Below are 19,065 nucleotides of genomic sequence, written 5' to 3'. Positions count from 1 at the left end.
ATAAGTGAAATACTTGATAAACGATAATGGGAGTAGCCCAGATCATTTTTTACAATGCGAATAAAAAAACTTAATATAATCGTAGATAGGTTCTTCTAACGAAAACAGCAGCACGAAACGATCATTTATCTCTTTTTTTTTTTTAGCCGCTTCCCTACCAAGCCTAAACCAGGACCAGTGTTGTCGTAAAAAGTTCTTTCTACACAAACATTTCCTTCTTACCTCGCCACTATCACGAAGCAAGGGAAACAAAGACACAAAATTGTTACCATTATCTGTAATAATAATAATAATAATAATCTGAGCGCACACCAAGCTTATACATGTGGTGAGAGCAAGTACACAGCCGGTATGTACATGTTCCTTTTATGTACATTTATTCCTATATTACGTATTAATCATGTCAATACATCTTACCTGTTGACAAGTTCCTTTCTAAAGTTGGCAGAAGAGACGCCAAAAGCGGCGACAGGTGAAGAATGTTCCTCAAAAAAGGATCGGAACCCATTGCTTAATTATAAATTCGTATGCCTCATTAAAACAGCTTCATTATTACTGGGTGGCTGTAAAGGAAATTAAAATTTAAAGGTAGTTTTCGAATAGTAATTCACAGTACTTTCACTATCACCGGTGCAGCGGTTGCTGATTACTCGTCGTTGCAGACTTTTCCATTAGTATATCACGTGTAGTCTACTCGGACATCTGCAATCCGCCAGGCAGGACAGCGAACCTTAATTGGTCGAAAACCGCGTTTCATTCGGCGAAACAGCACACAAACATACCGTCGGGCCTGTTTTATCTCTCCACTGATTCGTTATTATCTGCATGGCGCCTTATACATTTATAACGGTGGGGGGTCACTCGATCTTTGCAGGGCCTTTAATGCCAGCCACTCAGCCGGTAGCAAGTGTCTGGCCAAGCAAGAATAGGCTACTGTCAACAGCAACATTTACCTTGGCCATTCCACAATGCATTTGCCTTGATAACAACGTTCTTCTGGATTGTTTTGTCGACTCAATTTTATTAGATCACCCACTTGCCACATACCATGAGGTATCCATTCCCCCAGTTCGCCCCCAATCTGCCAGCCCCTTTATAATTATCGCATATTTTGACGTTGGACCCTGCAAACTGTTGACGCATGGGAACGAGGCGGTGTATAGAGTCTGTTCATCGACTGTTGTATCAGCGCCGTTTCGGTCACCGGGAGACAAACACTTCGACGTATTTCGAAACGTCTGAAGCACGGTGAGTTTCACTCATCGTTTGATATTAGCAATTTGGCAGCCATGCTTTGCATACAATGGTATTTGTGTATATCGGAAACGTCGTCGATGATTTGGTGGTGTTTCACGATCAAGTTCCTTTTGATAGAATACAAGAGTCAGATGGCAGATTAGAACACGGATATTGCCGATAGAACATAACTTGACCTTAGACTAGCGGCGAGGTGTGGGCTGGCTCGCGTGTTCGCTCTATAAAAGCAAATAGACTATGAAGTTAATAAGGAAAAATAATTTTTCGGCTCCTGTGCTCGATTTGTCATTCGAGAATTAATGAAACCATTAGTTTTTGTCTGCGGCTGGGGCGTACTTTACCTTAACAACAAGCCAATGTGACGACAAGCAACTACGGAATCATCTGTTATGTTTCTGGTTTTCACTACGATACAAAGTTACATTCAAAAGCAAATAGATGCAAGATAAACAATAGACCTTTCATAGAACTAGAACGTCGATTTGATACGAGCGTTGCTGCCTTGACGTCCGAAGTGTTTTTAAATGTTCTCAAAAGTTGTGTAACTTCTTACCATCGTTCCTGCTTCACACGACTTCTATTGTATCGGAACAATGGTCGCGCTCAACTGTTGCCCTCGGTGGTTCTACAGGCGCGCTGCCTTACTCTGTTGACACTTAATAACAACAGTGTTTTTTTTTTTTCATATTGACACCACCGAGCACAAAGCTATATAATTCCGTTCCGTCATGGCGCAAATTCCATATGATCGTTAATTCTACTCTTAATATTTCCCGTATCGAGGAAGAGATGCTACTGCTTCAAACGAATAGAAAATTCCTTGACATAGAAGCACGGTATCACTGCTTATGACGTACTTATATAAAACACGTGAGATTGATTTACCACCTTATCACATTTTATTGGTGAAGTATTACGGCTGGCGTACTACTCAGAACGACACGTATATTGATGGCAAAATATACGTACTGTCGATGCGTAAAAGGCGTCGATCGCGTTTACGCTCAGCCTATACGTACACAAGCGAACGCTATACCTTTGTGCCTATATATATATATATATATATATATTGTACCTACCTACCTATAAAACGTCCAGCTACTTACTTCTCTGTATCTACTAAATATTTGAAGTGATATCAGTCAATACGACAGTTTACCCTAGCGGACGTCTCAACAAAGCGATTGATCCAGCCGTCTTCGCTGATAAGAGGAAATTTTGTTGGTATTAGTTTGTATATATTCTTACGACTGTTGTTATCACTGGCGGACTGCTTCGCTATCTCCACTTGCCCCAGAGGCAACACAAGTAGAACAGAAGTAGCCACTTTCTGTTGAAATGACTGTTATTGTTACCATTGATGTTGTTGTCGTTGATTACGATAGAGTTGTGCATGGATTATTCTAACAGATAAGCTTAGCTATGGTGCTGCGTTGTGTCGTCTGCTCTTCGCATGAGAGCTAATAGCGGTAACGTTGCCGGCGTCACTTTCGATGAACATCGACGAGCAAATAGTATTTGGAGTTCTGCCTGTTTGTTCTGTCCAGGTTGCCACTGCCAGCATCATAACCGCCGTTGTCATAGTCCTGATGACTGCCGTAGCTTTGCTCTCAGGACCGGCCACGCAAGCGCCCTGTATCTACCTACTGACTAATAATGGCTCGCCCCATTAGGTCTTGTTATCGAAGGATACTGCCGGCAGAGCTGGGGTGCCACGATGCCCCATGATGATTGTTGTCCGTACGATATCTCATAGTGAGGTGAATGAAAAGCAAATCAACTATTCCTACAACTGCATGTGATAACTACGACAGCAGCAACGACAACTGATGCAGTGCACGATACCGGTCAAGTGAGCAGGTCCCCGTCGAGTATTGTATGGATCCTGTCGATTAAGACAATGCGACGTGTAATAATCGGCGGTAATATAAAACAAATTAATGCGCCACGACATTCTGCCCGTTTCGGTAATCTACCTAGCCATTTACTTTTATTTTTACCTGTACTTGTATTGATGCGACGCTATATGCACGGTCGCATGCGCGTGCACCCACTGTGCACCCACCAATACGGCAAACAAAGCGAGCGCACGGCAGAAATTTCTATTTCATTGTACAATTATTGCTATCTATTACGGAAGGGAGACTTCGATAAGTGAGCTGACTTCGCAAACACAGCCGAGCCTGCTGACTTAGGAAGGGGCTAATTCTACAAGGATATAATATATGTTATATATTTTACATCCGAATAACTTAAACAGTATCCGATAATAAGTCGAATATTTATCGGATATTGCTTCCACAGTTTCGGATCATTTTTCAAAAGTATGAAATATCTCTCATATTAACCCTTCATTTAACCGAATGTCTCTACGAAAAGGATTTCATATCGACATTCCCCGCAGCAGGCCGCTTCTGACAGTTCGGATCTGAGAGTAGACCTCACGGCAAACAGTGCACGAGGTCGAACTCTACGCATTGCGATAATAATCTTTATATATTAAGCAACCTTTCTCGCCTCAATTCGCAGCCATCACGAACGTCATCGTTGCCTTTTTTGTAATATAATAATTTGCTGTTTTTGTCACCTTTCGCTCCCCATAACGACGAGAAAATACAGTCGGTTCATCGTGGGGTGCCGTTACTCCATTTGAAATAGGTCGACTTTCAACGTCTGCCAAAGAAGCACCAACAACCATGAGAAAAATAAAACAGTATGTGCAGCAGTCTCTGCTATGGCTCTTGCCTGGTACAATAGGGCTCTTGCGAGTTCTCGAGGGCACGCATCGTGCACCGTCCCATGCACGCCATTAACTGCGGCCGATGATTAAACGAACAAGCACGATGAATGGACGGAGACAAGGTCCGTCTGTCGCAACGGCACCGTTGACGCTGGAATGAGTCATGGCATATTTACCTGTTTGCCCAATGGACATTATAGTGTGATAGCCCTAGGAAAACGTGATGCCATACCGCTGCTTTATGCCATTATTATAGCTAGCTTCTGCTGCTGCCACTGCTGCTCATCTTTAATTTGCTATTCGTTTAATGTCTTCTTTTATTTAATAAGAAAAACTGACCTCTCTGCGTATCACCTCGTGTTCTTCATTCCAAACAATTCAATACAAACCTATTCCACAGCAGAGCGATTTGACGCCCTGCATACGGATAGCCTGTTTGAATGTGGTTGTAGACTGGAAAAAATATAGAAGAAAAAGGCAATATATCATTATATGCTGCAGTAACAGGAACGATGGTGCTAGTAAAAGCCACAGCTTAATAGTGTCTATTCGATGTCGGGCATCGCAGTTTTCATCTGTCTATAATTTGGTACTGTTTTTCGGTTTTTACCGCTGTGACATCTTAGCACGGACGTCAAGCTGCAAAGGGCACGTAAAGAGACCCGTTTTCGATCTGATCAGCGTCGCGAGAGGAGGACGTGCCTAAGCACGAGAGTCTGACAGCAGGATTCATTATCCTGCCCAGTAGCACCTATTGCCGCGTTGGCAACAAACGCAGCAGTAATAGGCAAACACTCGCATGGCAGTCACTCGGTACAAGTCGTATACGACTTGATCGCCCCCAGTGATTACCTGTGCTGGTCACTACACAGTGAAGATGACACAAAAAAATCAGCTGCAATCATTGAACATTAATATTATATAACAGGCATCAGCTTTCTGCTTTCGGCGGTACTCGATGGCGCACAGAGTTACCATCAGTGAATGTTATGCATCGACGAATACGGACGCAATCTGTCTACCATGGATGAACATTGATTGGCAACGAGATAATGCTTACTTTCATTTGCAGGACTTAAAATGGCGAACGACTCCGGCTGCCCTAACAAAGTGAAGAAGCTGATTTCTTGATTGTGCCGAGAAGCTGCGAAGAGGTCGAACAAAATTGTCATCACCATCGTTGTAGCCGTAGTTATTAGCGATAACAGCAGCAGTAAAAATAGTGAAATGTTAATAACAAAAAAGTGTCTTTTGTTGGAGTAATTTTGGCAAAAAGCCAAAGGCTTAGACATGGCCGGCCACACCGCAACTGGTGATATTACTGCTCGTAAGAGAGAACACCATTATATATATATATATATATATATATATATATATATATATATGTAAACGTGTCTAAACATGTGAAACCTTACTTGATGCTTTTCATGTCTTTGGCAGAATACGCAGCATCGGAAGAGTATGCTAAAAGCCAAGCATATGGCATAATATGGCCTATATACAAAAAAAATACCCTTTTAATATTCCATACTCGATCAATGCACGCGTATTATGTAATTGTGATACCTGTAATTAGACAATAGTAATTGTATATTACGAATATATATAGTAATCTTTTCTCTCATCTGACCAGATAACCATCCTGGATCGATAGGCTAGTCGTACGTCGAATAGATGGAATCTTGTTCCTATGATGGCGCAGTGGGGTAGCGTTGGCCTTTTAAAAGTTACGGCCACGTGAATGTGGGTCTAGGTTTGAAACCGAGCGTAGACTGATTTCGCTTCGTGCTAGAATGAGCCAGCCATCTAAAAACAATGCATAGTAGCAGCAGAGCCGGATGTAAAATCCGAAATACCAAGTTAATGTATGGTATCTTGAAAAAGATATCCCTCTATGGCACTCCTGCCTGCTCCATTTCACCGCTTTTTGCTGCTGATGAGATAGTTGTCGTCATCACCCATCCCAGAGCGCGGCATGTACCCGTTAACGTATGTAATCGTCACCAAGCAGTTAGGCAGTGGGCAGATCGGGTAGCAACAGGAGTTGCAGAGACCAGAAAAGGCGGAAAGGAAACTCAAGCGTAAAATTCGCTGATACGGTCTGTCACGACAAAATTAATGACGGTGGCGAGACGCCAGACTCGAGGAGAGATACTAAAGACGCGTTTGTGACGAGGGATGTAGTGCTTATCGAGAAGCAGCTAAAACCCCTTTTTCAGCCACGAGTAATGCGTCAACCTATGTCGTAACTCAAAAACAGGCGGCTTTCAACTTCAAACAGCGCCAGTAATGGTAAGCTAATTGATTACGTCATATGCCACTGCACAGATTGACGCGGAACGAATCTATTGTTGATTACAACATAGCATTATAACATTATGGATTCATCAGACGCGATACACGAAGGCAGAACCAGATCATAGAGTTGATGTCTTCATCAGCGTGATGTAAGTAGAGCTGCTTCAAGTGTTAGCATAAGTAACTAATGAGGAATGAAGTCCTCTGTACGAAATCAAGCAAATAGGCTGTGCTCGGTTTTCGGAACCGCTATAGACATTCACAAAGCAACTTCATGGCTAAGGCCTCCCCTTTCAGTTGATTTTGATTCAGTTATTATCGAGACTCCGCGTTTTTTTCAGGTGCAATTACCCTATTTATCATACTTAACATTCGAATCGGAGGAAAGGTTTATCTTAATTTATTTAGGTTAACTTAATTCGCTTCGCTCCTTCCATGTTCCGTTTACGGCACGCGTCCATATCTTCTTTATTTTGTACTCATCCATCTTAGTGGATTCATTGGCTCCCTATGAAGATCGACCGATTCAGCCACCTCGGGGCCTGACCAAAATAATCAGCCTTTATTATTTCATGCATAGAACGCTTCAGTGGCCGTTGCAGAATAACCGGACATAGTAGAACTGATACGCTTTTCATTTACATCAACGAAATAAATCCTTATTACACACTAGGCTGTGGTGTTCCGAATATCATCCCCACTAACTGAACGCTGTGACGACGGCGGCGACCTCTAAACCCAGTGGGGGACCTTGGGGGGTCCGTTTTTCGCGCTGAAAGAAGATAAATATCCAACGCAAAAAAAACAATCAATTCAGCAAAACTCGTATACATTTATATCCATTTCACGAGAATACTAGCACTAGTATTCCACACAATGAACTAAAATTTGCTAAGCAATTATACGAAGTAAACGGGGAGATGATCATATTCAGTTAGAAACAGAACGCTTTACCGATAAAGCGGGAAGTTAAATCAATTAAAATTCTTTGAAAAGTGAGACTATGCTAAGTTAACGAATAGGTGGCTGAGGTGAGAAGTACCATGAGTGATCATGGTTCTGTTTATGTTCAGTACTGAAGAGGTGGGTCCGCCTGCAAGATAAATGTTGTGACTAAAAAGATCTTCTATATATTGAAGACGGCTTCGTTCAACCGTTTGCCGGAATAGTCGATCAGTTAGCGTGTAATTTTGTATAGAAATTGTATAGAAACTTTTATAATACAGCATTAACAACACCGGATTCGTTGGGTACTAAATCACCAGAGGAGGGTCAGTTCCCCATAGTTGAACCATGCAGCGCCATGATGCCAAAATGCAATGGAAAAGCTATTTAATTGAAGTGTTAATTGAACTGGGTCTATCCGCTGTTACCCCGTCGGAAAAATTACATGGCTGATCTAATAGATTGTTAAATCCAGTGAAAGAATATTCTGAGAAATGATATCTATCTTCCGATGGGAAACGGATCGCTACGTCGATGGGAGCTGGGTATGTGGTATTGTGCTTGATGTTTCTATGAAGAACGAACGAGAACATAAATGCTTGCAGATCGTTGACGATGGCAGGCTCAACGCTAACGACGACGACCAGGAATAAACCACGTTTATTCCACGTTTATTGAACGTTTAACCAGTACCGCTAGGGTAACGACCGGGACAAACTTTCCATGGCTTCTATATGTTTTGTGAGAGTTCAGTTTTATTTACGTTTGTATTATTAACAGGTCAATTTTTATGTGCGTGATACAAACAGATTCATGGTGCTGAGTTGACGCAGTTTTCACGTAGGCATATCTCCACTTCACAAGAATAAAAATGTATATATATATATATATACATCCCGACCATTCATGTTGAGGGTAATCTGCGCCGTATAGTATGGTTGACTGATCATTGTATCAGAATATGGGTTTTCCAACTGGTACGCAGCTGGAAGTCATTAATCGTTTAGCTCAGTAATGCAATCCAGTACCTTTAAGCGGAGACCACGTAAACTACACTTACTGATCTTTGATAAGATCGAGGGAGGTTCAACGAGAAACAGGAGTAATTTAGACGTAGTTTCAATCAATGAGAACATCGTTTTTGTCCAGTGATCGTATGACGATGGAATAACGTCAAACAATCACGGTGTTTCGTTCTGCTTCAGCGCAGCGTACACACTTGTCGTGTACATTTGAACGATAATTAATCCCACCAACAATGCTCATCGGAGACGACAGTCACCCCTAGCTACCAAGAACGCTCCCTTTACTGCCCCTATTATGGAAATATATCAAGCCGAGAAGCTGTTGCCTGCCGCAGAAAAACTTCTGTTCGTTCGAACCACGTTCCTTTGTGTCATTCAATGGAAAGACATCACAAACATGACGACACCGTTCCTTCATGCGCCATTACTCATTTCATCTGATGACCGTAGCGCTAGCCTGGTCTTTGATGATACGACAAGTGACGATAAAGCTGAACGCAGCAGTGAGCCCTGAGCCAGGACCCGGATCGCGGCCACCCGGAAAAGCCCCCGCTTTTGCTGGGGCATTCTCCCCTTAATCGTAGAAGAACCGCTAGTCGTAGAACGATGTACATATGTCCAATCCCCAGTGATAGTTCTTCTCGTCTACTGGCTTTTGCTCGTATAATGCAAGCAAGCGAGCTGATGCGACCCATCACATGCAGGATACGATGAGTCACGTCAGCTCGCTAATATTTTGAGGACATACTGCGTGCTCGTCAGATGACTCGGACACTGCAGACAATGACTACGCGATGTGAATGTGATATTCAACCGGCAGAAAAAGATTATCGTATGGTCTGACATAACATCAGTTTTATTTGTCTCTACGTGAAAGGAAAATGTGACGAGAAATTTATGAGAGAAAGCTTTCGGTGGCGTGTATACGAAGGAAACTGATCGGCATGCGTATATATAGAAGGCTCGTACGGTTTCGAAGAAAAACACTTCGAGAGAGATGAGTTAGAGACGAAATACAGCTTAAAAAAATTTGTTCCGCTTAAAAGAGTTGGTTAAATGACAACACAAAAGTCTAAAAGAATTGTTGCGTTCTCAAAATCTGCATCTGTTCGGAAATTCAGCCGCAACGCACATGCTCTAGAGCAGGCGTATGTCTCTGCTGGGCGTGTCTCCTAACATTTCCATAGCTTATCAAAATCTGATCGTGTCCCGTCCGAAAAGATGACGCAGTCGAACGCCAAGCGCACCAGGATGCATGCCCTGATTTAATCTCAGATACTGAAGCCATTCTACGTAAATATAGATGCAGCGTAATAATCTGATATAGTTGGAGAAAACGTGCGCTTAGTCGATGTTGTCCGACAACGATGGAAGACGCGGCCAGTTACTTTGGGCAGCTAATTTCGTCCCATTTAGATTGAAAAAACGAGCATCTTTTTCGTCGGATCGCTCATTCGATGGGAATTGACGCATCGGGACATTCTTTATGGAACTAAAGAAAATTAATCAAAAGCCACTACTACAAGCAGCCAAAATCGAGAAGGCCGCACCCATGATCGGTCTGTGTTTTGTGACGTTACTTGACGCGACGCGGCTTGGCCGATCGGCGCTCGAGCGCGCGCGCACGTTCGTATTGTGGAGTCATCATATTCGTAAACGTAAACTGTCTAGCCATAAACAGAATGATCATCGTCGGGTCATAGAAGTATTATTTTTCTCGTTATTACTGAGGGGCTCTATTTGAAATGTCCACACGCATTAGATCAACAAGTCTATCTACATCCATCAAAGTAGCAAAGCAATTAAATCCAAGCCATATTATTGCTGGATTCCGACATGTTAATAGACCACACAATCAGAGGATCATGGCTCCTGTGCTAAGGGGTACAACAAGATGGATTTGTAACGATTAGATGTTAGTCGGCTGAAAAACTACTACTTTCTATTCAGTGGCTACTTTCTATCCAGTTCATTGTGCTGTGACCAACATGAATATTAAATCACCCACTGTTGTTTGTTTGGGTTGCTTTTGTCTTCACGTATGCGCCGGTGGCGCCAAACAGAATCGATATCCGTGATCAGCGCAGGAAAATTCGTCTATCAGGACGGACGCAGCAGAGCTCATAATAGCAAATACGGAAAGACGAATGATTTCACGAGCAAGAAACATAGCATAAACATATATGCGATGAAGATTTATAGAATTATTATGACGATGGGAACAAACATAATAACATAGCACGCCAACACACGCCAATTTACCAACAATACCATATTGATCCGGTAATAGATTTCAAATAACTTTATCTTGGCTAGCACGCCTTGTTAATTCATTACCACTCCGTCGCCTGTAGTTATTCATCAGCCCATTAGATCAGAACTCGGCTTAAGCAAATGTAGTAATAACAACAATCAACAATTTTTCTGATCAGCTTATTCTGCTCTATAGAAAAATCATATTCAAAGCTGCTTTTTCGAATTCAGTCTATCTCAAATAAACTGACACATAATCGTCAGGCCCTTTTTGTAACTTAACATACATTTCTCTGTTACGATACGTATATTGTTATTGTTGATCATTCCCCTGAAGCTATTCAACGAAGTTAAATAGATGAAGGGGAAAGGACGGTCCAGACCTTCATCGTGTTGCCTCCACCTTGACCTTTACCTAAGCAGGTTCTCTTCCGCAGTCACGGCACAGCCAGTACATTGCTTCTATCGATTGCCGGAGCGTTCTGTCTCTCACGATACGTCAAAGAAGAAATACTTTCAGATGCCGTTATCGTACATACAGCTGAAGCTGCTGCAACCGTCAGTTCAGCCGTATAACCACCTGCGCAGGTGTTATTTCAAGCCAATGAGATAAAGGTGATGGTGCTGCTGCTTCCAAGCCAGAGTGTTATTTCGTAATTAGCATATAGGGCACAAATACACATGATGAGGCAAACCTACCACATCGGCGTTTAACGCCGTTAAGGGCTTCAGCGGCTAACGCCAAAGAGCTGCTACAGCCCTGTTACCCAAGGACAGACCTGTAGTGCGAGCTGCACCGGTAGCAAAATAAAAGCACCCCTGGGAGGGTCTGAAAACGAGATCGAAAAAGATTAATGCAGATTGATACATTTGTCTTCAGGGAAAAGAAGGGCGAAAAAGGTATCAGACCGGGAGATTTAGGGTGGAATCGCAGCACTAGCGAGCACAAGCGAGTATTAGCGCAATGAGGCGGCAGGACTATATATCATGTCATAGAACCTCAGTCCGCTCGGGTGCGACATGGAAGCGCTTCGTTGGTCGTTTTGGCCGATGGTTATTCATACAACATGCAGGAACGCTTATATACACAGAGTTAATAGTCATATAAACTTAAGATAGAAATATGGCATTTTTCTCTAGAATGAACTTTATCAAGTGAAGATAGAGCGATTTTGATACGTATTATTATATAGCGTTCTATCACGATACATCATCTCGGTGCTATCGACAATATGGAAGACACTGACAAGACATAAGAAAATACGTAAATACGAGTGCGGTGTAGAAAAAAAACTCCTACCAACTATAGTTGGTCGAGTCATCCCTATGATAAACATCCTTCATGTGCGCGTTTTCCGTCCATTGTAGTGTTATATCTGTATCTTTTCATTGTTCTATTTGATGATATCGTTTATTTCAGCTACATTCGAAGCTGCATGCGTCTAAAACAAAAGATTCTATAGCCAATTACGACATAATATGAGGAACGAATCGAACAACCACAAATAATCAAGACGTAACTGAAGCTGCATAAGGCGCCAAATTCTATCTAAATACCAATCGCCCCCTCGGCCGTGTATCAGCTCTTTTCCGCTTGGAAAATTCTTCTAGAGGCTGACCGAAATTGTTTTTATAAGGGCCTCTAATCGTCAGAGACATAAAAACTAACACTACATGTGTATTTGATTCTCTTCACTGTTAAGCCATTCCCCTCGAATCTGGAATGATTATTCTACGAACCAGAAAAATACTTACAAAATCATCACACGGTCATAAACACGAATAGAATTCGCTGGTCCGGCAGCGACCTGATCGACTGATTTGTTTCAAAACCCGTCGCTCTCTACTTCTATGTTGCATACGCTAATGATTCTCTGTTCATACGGATGTAGAAATGAAGAATTGCGCGAATGAGTCAGAGCCAATTTTGGCTGAAGATGCGGTTCGAAAGGAGTTGACGCTTTGACGCGCGATTCGACCCGAGACAAGCGCACTTTTCATACCGTAATTAGAAGACCAACCGACTAACCAAGTATGAACAGAAGTTTGATGCGAGCATAAACAGTACAAGCTAATCGGGGGTCGAAACGGGGACCTGCTTTGCTTGCTCTTTCTGTAATTAAGGGACGGATTAAAAGCAAAAATATATGTGGCTTGACTTGGTGACAGGCCATAGATATAGGCTGATCCGACGGCTGAGACAAAAATAAGGTCGCAAGCGTTGTTAAGATGTCCGTCCTAATGAGCGGCGATCAAAGAGAGCTGCTTTCCTTTTATTCGGTCAATGCAATGACCTCTCGGACCCATCGCACATACCTATTACAGTTCGTGTCGACATGGCCCTTATGGACAGGGAACCCTCGCGTCAAAATAGAGATCTTCGTTTATTTTTTTCACAGACTTAGATAAACGTCAGAGACCAACGATTACAAATATGAGCATTTTCTGTCGCAGTCTAGAGCTGACCGAAACATACACTCGATGCTTATCAAACACTAACAATTTCCTCAAAGCTTTGTCCTGATTTGTGATTTGTGAGCCTTTATGCACATCTATAACGTAAGAGTTTGCATATCAATTAATTGCTAGGGTTGTTGCGAAAATGTACCTCTGGCGACCTATTATATGAGCACATAAGCTTATTGCAGATTTGGCCATTAACTAGATTTAAGGAAATAAGGCAAAACTTTGAAAAACCGGTTCAACATTAGAGCGAAGACTATATCGCAGGCAGGGATTTGTGAACGTTGCTTATCACCGGTCATGTTCCTGCGCTACTCGATTTACCGAAAATGATTTTCTAAATTGTTCCTACAATAACGATTAATTGAGGTCGGTATCGTCGCTGGAGAAACAAGCTTGACCCAACACTTTCCATATGTTCTTCGTTCGAGGATGTTCCACGCAATAAGCACGTGGAGACGACAATGATCTGATTGCATATTAACCAAATGAGAGATGTACAGAGCCCTGTATAAGTTAGGTAGACGACACTAACGAGGTAAACGCCAATAGGTATTGGATGGAAGCAGTTCGATTGTATATCGTCAGTAATTATACGATGCGCTTTTTAAACGATTTCCCTATCTCCATGTATTTAGATAGAAGAAGAGATTTAGGAAAATAGAGGAAAGGTATCTATGAACTGGTAACAGGCCTAAATTGCTGTTTACGCAGCCGATTCGAATCAGGTACGCATTGTTTAACTACGGTACCTGATGAAAAACTAGAGAAATTAATTAGATTCGTTGTCTATCAAGAACACGTGGCTCGGCCTCATTCCTCTCATCGATACACATGTTCGGAATACGTTATTCTATGGTCCAATCTACGTATTACGGACATAATCACCTTATTTTTCTAATAATATCTATAAACACTCTTGTTTCTGCGAGCAAAGCGAACGTTACAGATGGTACACCCGTAAAGTCGCCGCATTGTAATGAAGCGTTCATCTAGAAATTTAATGAAGCTTTGGTGTCTGTTGAAGGTTTACTATTTAAAATATAAAATATCTATAACAAAGTAATTGTACCAAGCGATTTCTATTAAAGGACGGATTTCCCCTCTAAAAAACCACCTATTGACTATGCTTAATAAAAAAGCTAGTAAGGCATGAGAATATTACTGATGTGTATGCAAAAACTGCACTATAGCTTGTCTCAGTTTCACCAGCCTTTTAGTATAAATGAAGAAAGTTGTAAGGAAATATTTGTTCAAATAAAGCCTCTACCACCTCTGCAAGGTAATTATAGATTTTTCAGAACTTGACATCCTTCTATAAAAAAAATACGTATCTTCCTCTAGCCTATACTTTAAAAGAGGTTGTAACGTGCCTACGTAGATCCGATATTATATCGCACTAAACTTCGCAGCGTAGCGGCAATAGCGGCTGAAAAGTGATCCGGACTAAGATGCTGAATGATATGTTTTCATGAAAATTTGTCTCTGAGGCTAATCATTGATTTAATAATAACGTCGTCCATACAATAATCGTAAGACAAGACTACTGTTTGTAGTACGAACATATAAACTGCTAAAAGATGGTACATTTGTTAAGAATCTGCTTTCTGTGCTATGGCTATCACTTGAATTGAGAGTTCAGCAATCGGAACCATTATCAGCAGACAGAGAGTTATTCTTCAGAGATCCGAGCCACGAACTCAAAACCAAGTGTTACTACAAAACTGTGAACTGTGCTTTTTATACGTTCATGCAGACGTCAGATCCTCTTCTCAGTCTCTTGGACTTTGGTGGCCTTAACCCCCCTCGATCCGTCGGCTCCACGAAAGGCAGCAAAGGCAACGGTAGCGAGTGGAGAAAACCGACGTTGTAGCTTGTGAGTGCAGGTTTCGCTACCACTGTCTTCACTTCTTCACTTAGTGTTTGGACGTTTTGGAAAGCAAGGACTGCAAAATTATAGCCCCTCAGAGGCTCTACTCAGCGTTTGATAACTCTTCACCCACCGAGTGTTTCCGATGGCCGCTGTCAAGTCTTCCATGACGTCGAAGGAGTTACCCACAGAGACAGAGGAGTCTCCATCGGATTTAGCGATCGACTACCCCCCACCCCAGCGTGCGTGGCCGTCCAGGGTTTCACCTCCGGCATCTGTATTTGACACCTTCGTTCCCCTTTCTCTGTCCAAGAAATCCCAGGACACTTCTATCTGTCTTATATAGACTATATCGAATTTTCGACGTTGGCCAGCTCTTCCGACAAAAGTTAGTTGATTTGTGCCACAGTGTTATATGCCTTGTGTGTTAGAATACTGAACGGCGACGCCTTCAAACATATAATATCATTGACATATTGTCCACCTTTTTTCTATAGATTCCCAGCTTATGTATCTGCTAGGTTGGACCTATGCAGCGTGTGACTCGCTGACAGAAGACTCGCTAGCGAAGACAAAAATGCCGATTTTTTTAATACTATCGAATGAAAGATCGCGTTTCATACGCGGTATTTCCAATGATGCACACGGTTGCTGACGATCAAAAACCGGCATCTACAAACAAGCCGTTACAAGGCAGGCTGGGTTAAACCTTTGGAAGTCTGCATCAATGAATTCACCATTAAATAACATACGTAAAAACCATTTCATTTAGCTTCGACTTAATTTCTGCCAAAGCGCAAGACGATCTGGGTGACCTTTATGGTAATATATCACCTAAATTCGATTTATCTGGGATAATCATCGGGATCATCGACTTTACAGCTTCGAATTTTTGCAAATATAGCATAACCATAGTATAATGTCGAGCTAAGGCATGGCGTTTTCTTAGCGTCACGTACGTTCGTAGCATACTAGAAGGGTAACGAGTTCCATGATCGGACTAACAGGCACCGCCCCAATCAGTATTGGTTGGCTCTAGCCATTGACTAGCCATCAGCGAAGATGCAGCCTACACATATGTCTACGCAAAACACATCTGAACTTTAGTATTATCCGCTTTGCCAAAAACTAACAGACACGAAATAGTCAGGCTGTACCTTTCCACTAAAAGAAGAGGCACAAATAGAAAAACGTTGTTGCCGCTATTGCAAGCTGCTAGCGAAGGCTACGGCAGTGAACGTCAGCGTCCAATATGGACCTGACCGGCCAGCAGCTGACGGAGCGGCTTTGACCGTATCAGTGCGTCTCCATTATGCAATGCTGCGTCCAACGTACAGATCACCGCCCAAGACCCTGTCACCGACACTAACGAACTGCCACAGTAACAATGATAATAAACAATAAGAATAAGCGACACCACAAATAACAACAATAACAAAAAGAGTTATGGCTAATAAACGATACAGAATACAAACGAGTACGGCAGCGACGACGTAACAGACAGGGTTGTGCGTGCAGAAATCGGGCTACCGTGTCTCAGCCTGGAAGAAACACGAACGAATTTTGCTCGTGATGCCATCACGTATACCGAATGGGTACGACGCTAATTTGATAAAATAACGCCAGCAGCGTAAGTGAACATATTCGTTGGCAAACCAGTGAAATAATCTTGGTTATAGTAGTTATTCCGAACGCTAGCCGATTATCTAGCCCAGAAGCAAATAATAGACATTAAGTTCTAATGATTATTGTGGCTGCTGAGCTTGGTGGCGCTATTTTGAAAGCGTTCCGTCCGTCGAACTGATCGTGCGCCGCGTGATCTGTGGCCTGCCTACGCAGAAACGACGTTCGATAGCGCCAGTCACGTCAGGCACCTACCGTACGATCGTGATTGCGGAATGAATGATTTAAAGGATGAACTGCCCACACTGCATATTCGATTAAGCAGGACGCGAAAAGTGTGTGGATAACAGCCGCGGTTTTGTTCATGTGTAGTATGTGTATACTAGCTCAATAATAGATAAGCCCATAAAGTGATAAAAATCCATTAGAATTAATTTGAAACAAAAAAAACACAAACGCGATGCAGGGATGAATCGCTAATACGGTAAAAATTTTATTTAGAATAATTTGATGGAACCAAAAATATTTTTGCTACCCATTAACCCTTATTTCAGACTACCGGCTTGATACAATACCGGCTTAATGAGGTAGTGTGTGTCTGGACCTGGATTCGAAGTTAGTTTCGACTACCACGTATTCCTACCTCTAGCAGCCAAAAATATTGCCCAGTGCGCTTTCACGCGGACGGACTAGCGTATTTATCACTCATCGAATTCGAACCGGTTTCAGTGCGAGTTAGTTGGCTGATGATTAGATTTTTCTGCGAGAATCGGTCAGTTTTAACTTCTGCTAAATAAGTTCGGCGCAATTTTTTAAATAATATAAAATTAAGGTGACACTATGAGATGATATAATGAAGTAACAAATTTTTGTCAATTTTAACTAAGTGCCCCTTACATTTCCTTTCGGTGTGAGAGTACGTAAAACATCACATTTACCACGGATCGGTCGAAAGCATCTCATATTAATCGTACATAGATTGCACACGATAAACAGGGACATTTGTCAGGCCTAGAACCTCTCCGTCAGTTGCAGTATTTATTATACCGATCCTGATTATATGTATTCTACTATTTTACGTATATGTGACAGCAGAATATATCCTGCTATCTTGCACGCAGTAACTCGTTACCCTTGTAATAATACTAATAATTGTTACATATCTGTTCGATTGTGTTTACGATTCAATGCCGATCAATACCATCATGACAGTTCACTGGAAAAGGTCACTGACGTATCTCGTCTAAGAGGCGCATTCGCATCACGTCCGTAGATACCTTTGCGTCTCTGCTCTCCGCTATTCAAGACAAACCTATGTTAGCGACATTGGAGACACATCCGATCTCCTGCTCGGGCTTAAGTTAGATTTCTGCAATCAGTTGTACAGTCGTCTGTTACACCCTCATTTCGGGGGCTAAAATCATCATTGAATCTGACAGCTGGCGCTAGGTCGGCAAGCACATAGGTTGGGGGACCAGAGTGAAGAAAAACCTGGCAAAAGCTTTTGTTTAAATGGGTAAATATATGTATGTGGATTTCTTCTTCGTTTGTCCCCGTCTTATGATAATATATTACGATGATGAGATTTGTGCGTTTGTCTACGTGCATGCCGAAGTTCCAAACATGTATAGCTTTATTCGGATACGTATTTGAGCGCCGCGGCGTGGATAGATGGGCTCGAGTCGGTGAGCTTATGATCGAGCTCAAATGATAACAGTTAGCGATAAGACTGTCGAGATTTTATGCAAAGTTGTGTCAAGCGTGCAGTCCTGCTCGTGTGACCGGGCACGCAGAATCTGTTATCACGTATAGCTTGAATCGATTCCGATCACAAATATCATCTGTTTTTGCAGCTACTATTGTTGATGCGTGCTTTGTACAAGGCAACGTTGCACTGAGTCTGTAAAAAATTATTTACATTAGAGATATAGACTGATTTGAAGATTTTACGAAACAGCTCTTGTTATTAGCCATTCTGATCGAAGACGTAGCGGCACCATTAGTATTTGTTTATTTTTTGTTTAGACACATCTCACGTATTTATCCAAATTTCTCCAAGTAAGTAATAATTCAGGTTCATGGACCATATCACCCTCAAGAAGTCGAGGTCACATTGAATCCACTCTAAAGTTGAAGTAAAGATTAAGCAAATGCTGATCAATCCATTGTTTCTGATGGATACCATTGCACTTAAAATCGCTGATTAAACTACGTAGCATATCTAGGCCTATAAATGAACAACCTATTTTAGTCGAAAAATTAATTAATATATATATAATATTTAGTACTTTCCGTCTACGTATGCATTTACGCCAGTAAAGTCGGTATATGAGCTGTTTCAGTCGCTGCCTGCTACGCTAGACATCTATACCACACTCCCGATAACGATTTCGGCGGGGGCATTAAAGGCCTCTTTTTCTGGTGCTCTTTCTGGTCGCCGCAGACCCTCAAAGACAAATGACATTCTCCCCCGTCTGATTTATACAGTAGACGTTATTACGTGAACTGGAACGAAAACCCGAAGACTCGTTAACGAACAGGCGATATCCGTAAGAGCCAGAATCAGAAATGCGCACAGAATTTAAAGTAAG

At 42.1% G+C, this 19,065-nt stretch overlaps 1 long non-coding RNA gene across 15 annotated transcripts in view; it reads left to right on the top strand.

Moving 5' to 3' along the window:
• LOC111249634 (uncharacterized) overlaps positions 1-19,065 on the top strand; it is a 78,381-nt gene that overhangs the window by 35,739 nt on the left and 23,577 nt on the right. Inside the window, exons 5-6 of one of the 15 annotated variants that reach the window (XR_015325970.1) lie at positions 147-3,224; positions 5,070-5,241. The exons of 12 other annotated variants lie outside the window; for them this stretch is intronic. This is a non-coding gene — a long non-coding RNA (uncharacterized LOC111249634). Of the gene's footprint in view, positions 1-146; positions 5,242-19,065 lie in introns of those variants that run through there. 2 more of the 15 variants (XR_015325972.1, XR_015325967.1) reach the window with 2 other exon arrangements.

This window comes from Varroa destructor, unplaced genomic scaffold, assembly GCF_002443255.2.
Source record: "Varroa destructor unplaced genomic scaffold, Vdes_3.0 BEIS01000004.1, whole genome shotgun sequence".
NCBI lineage: Eukaryota > Metazoa > Arthropoda > Arachnida > Mesostigmata > Varroidae > Varroa > Varroa destructor.
This window is presented reverse-complemented; position numbering and strand designations above follow the sequence as displayed.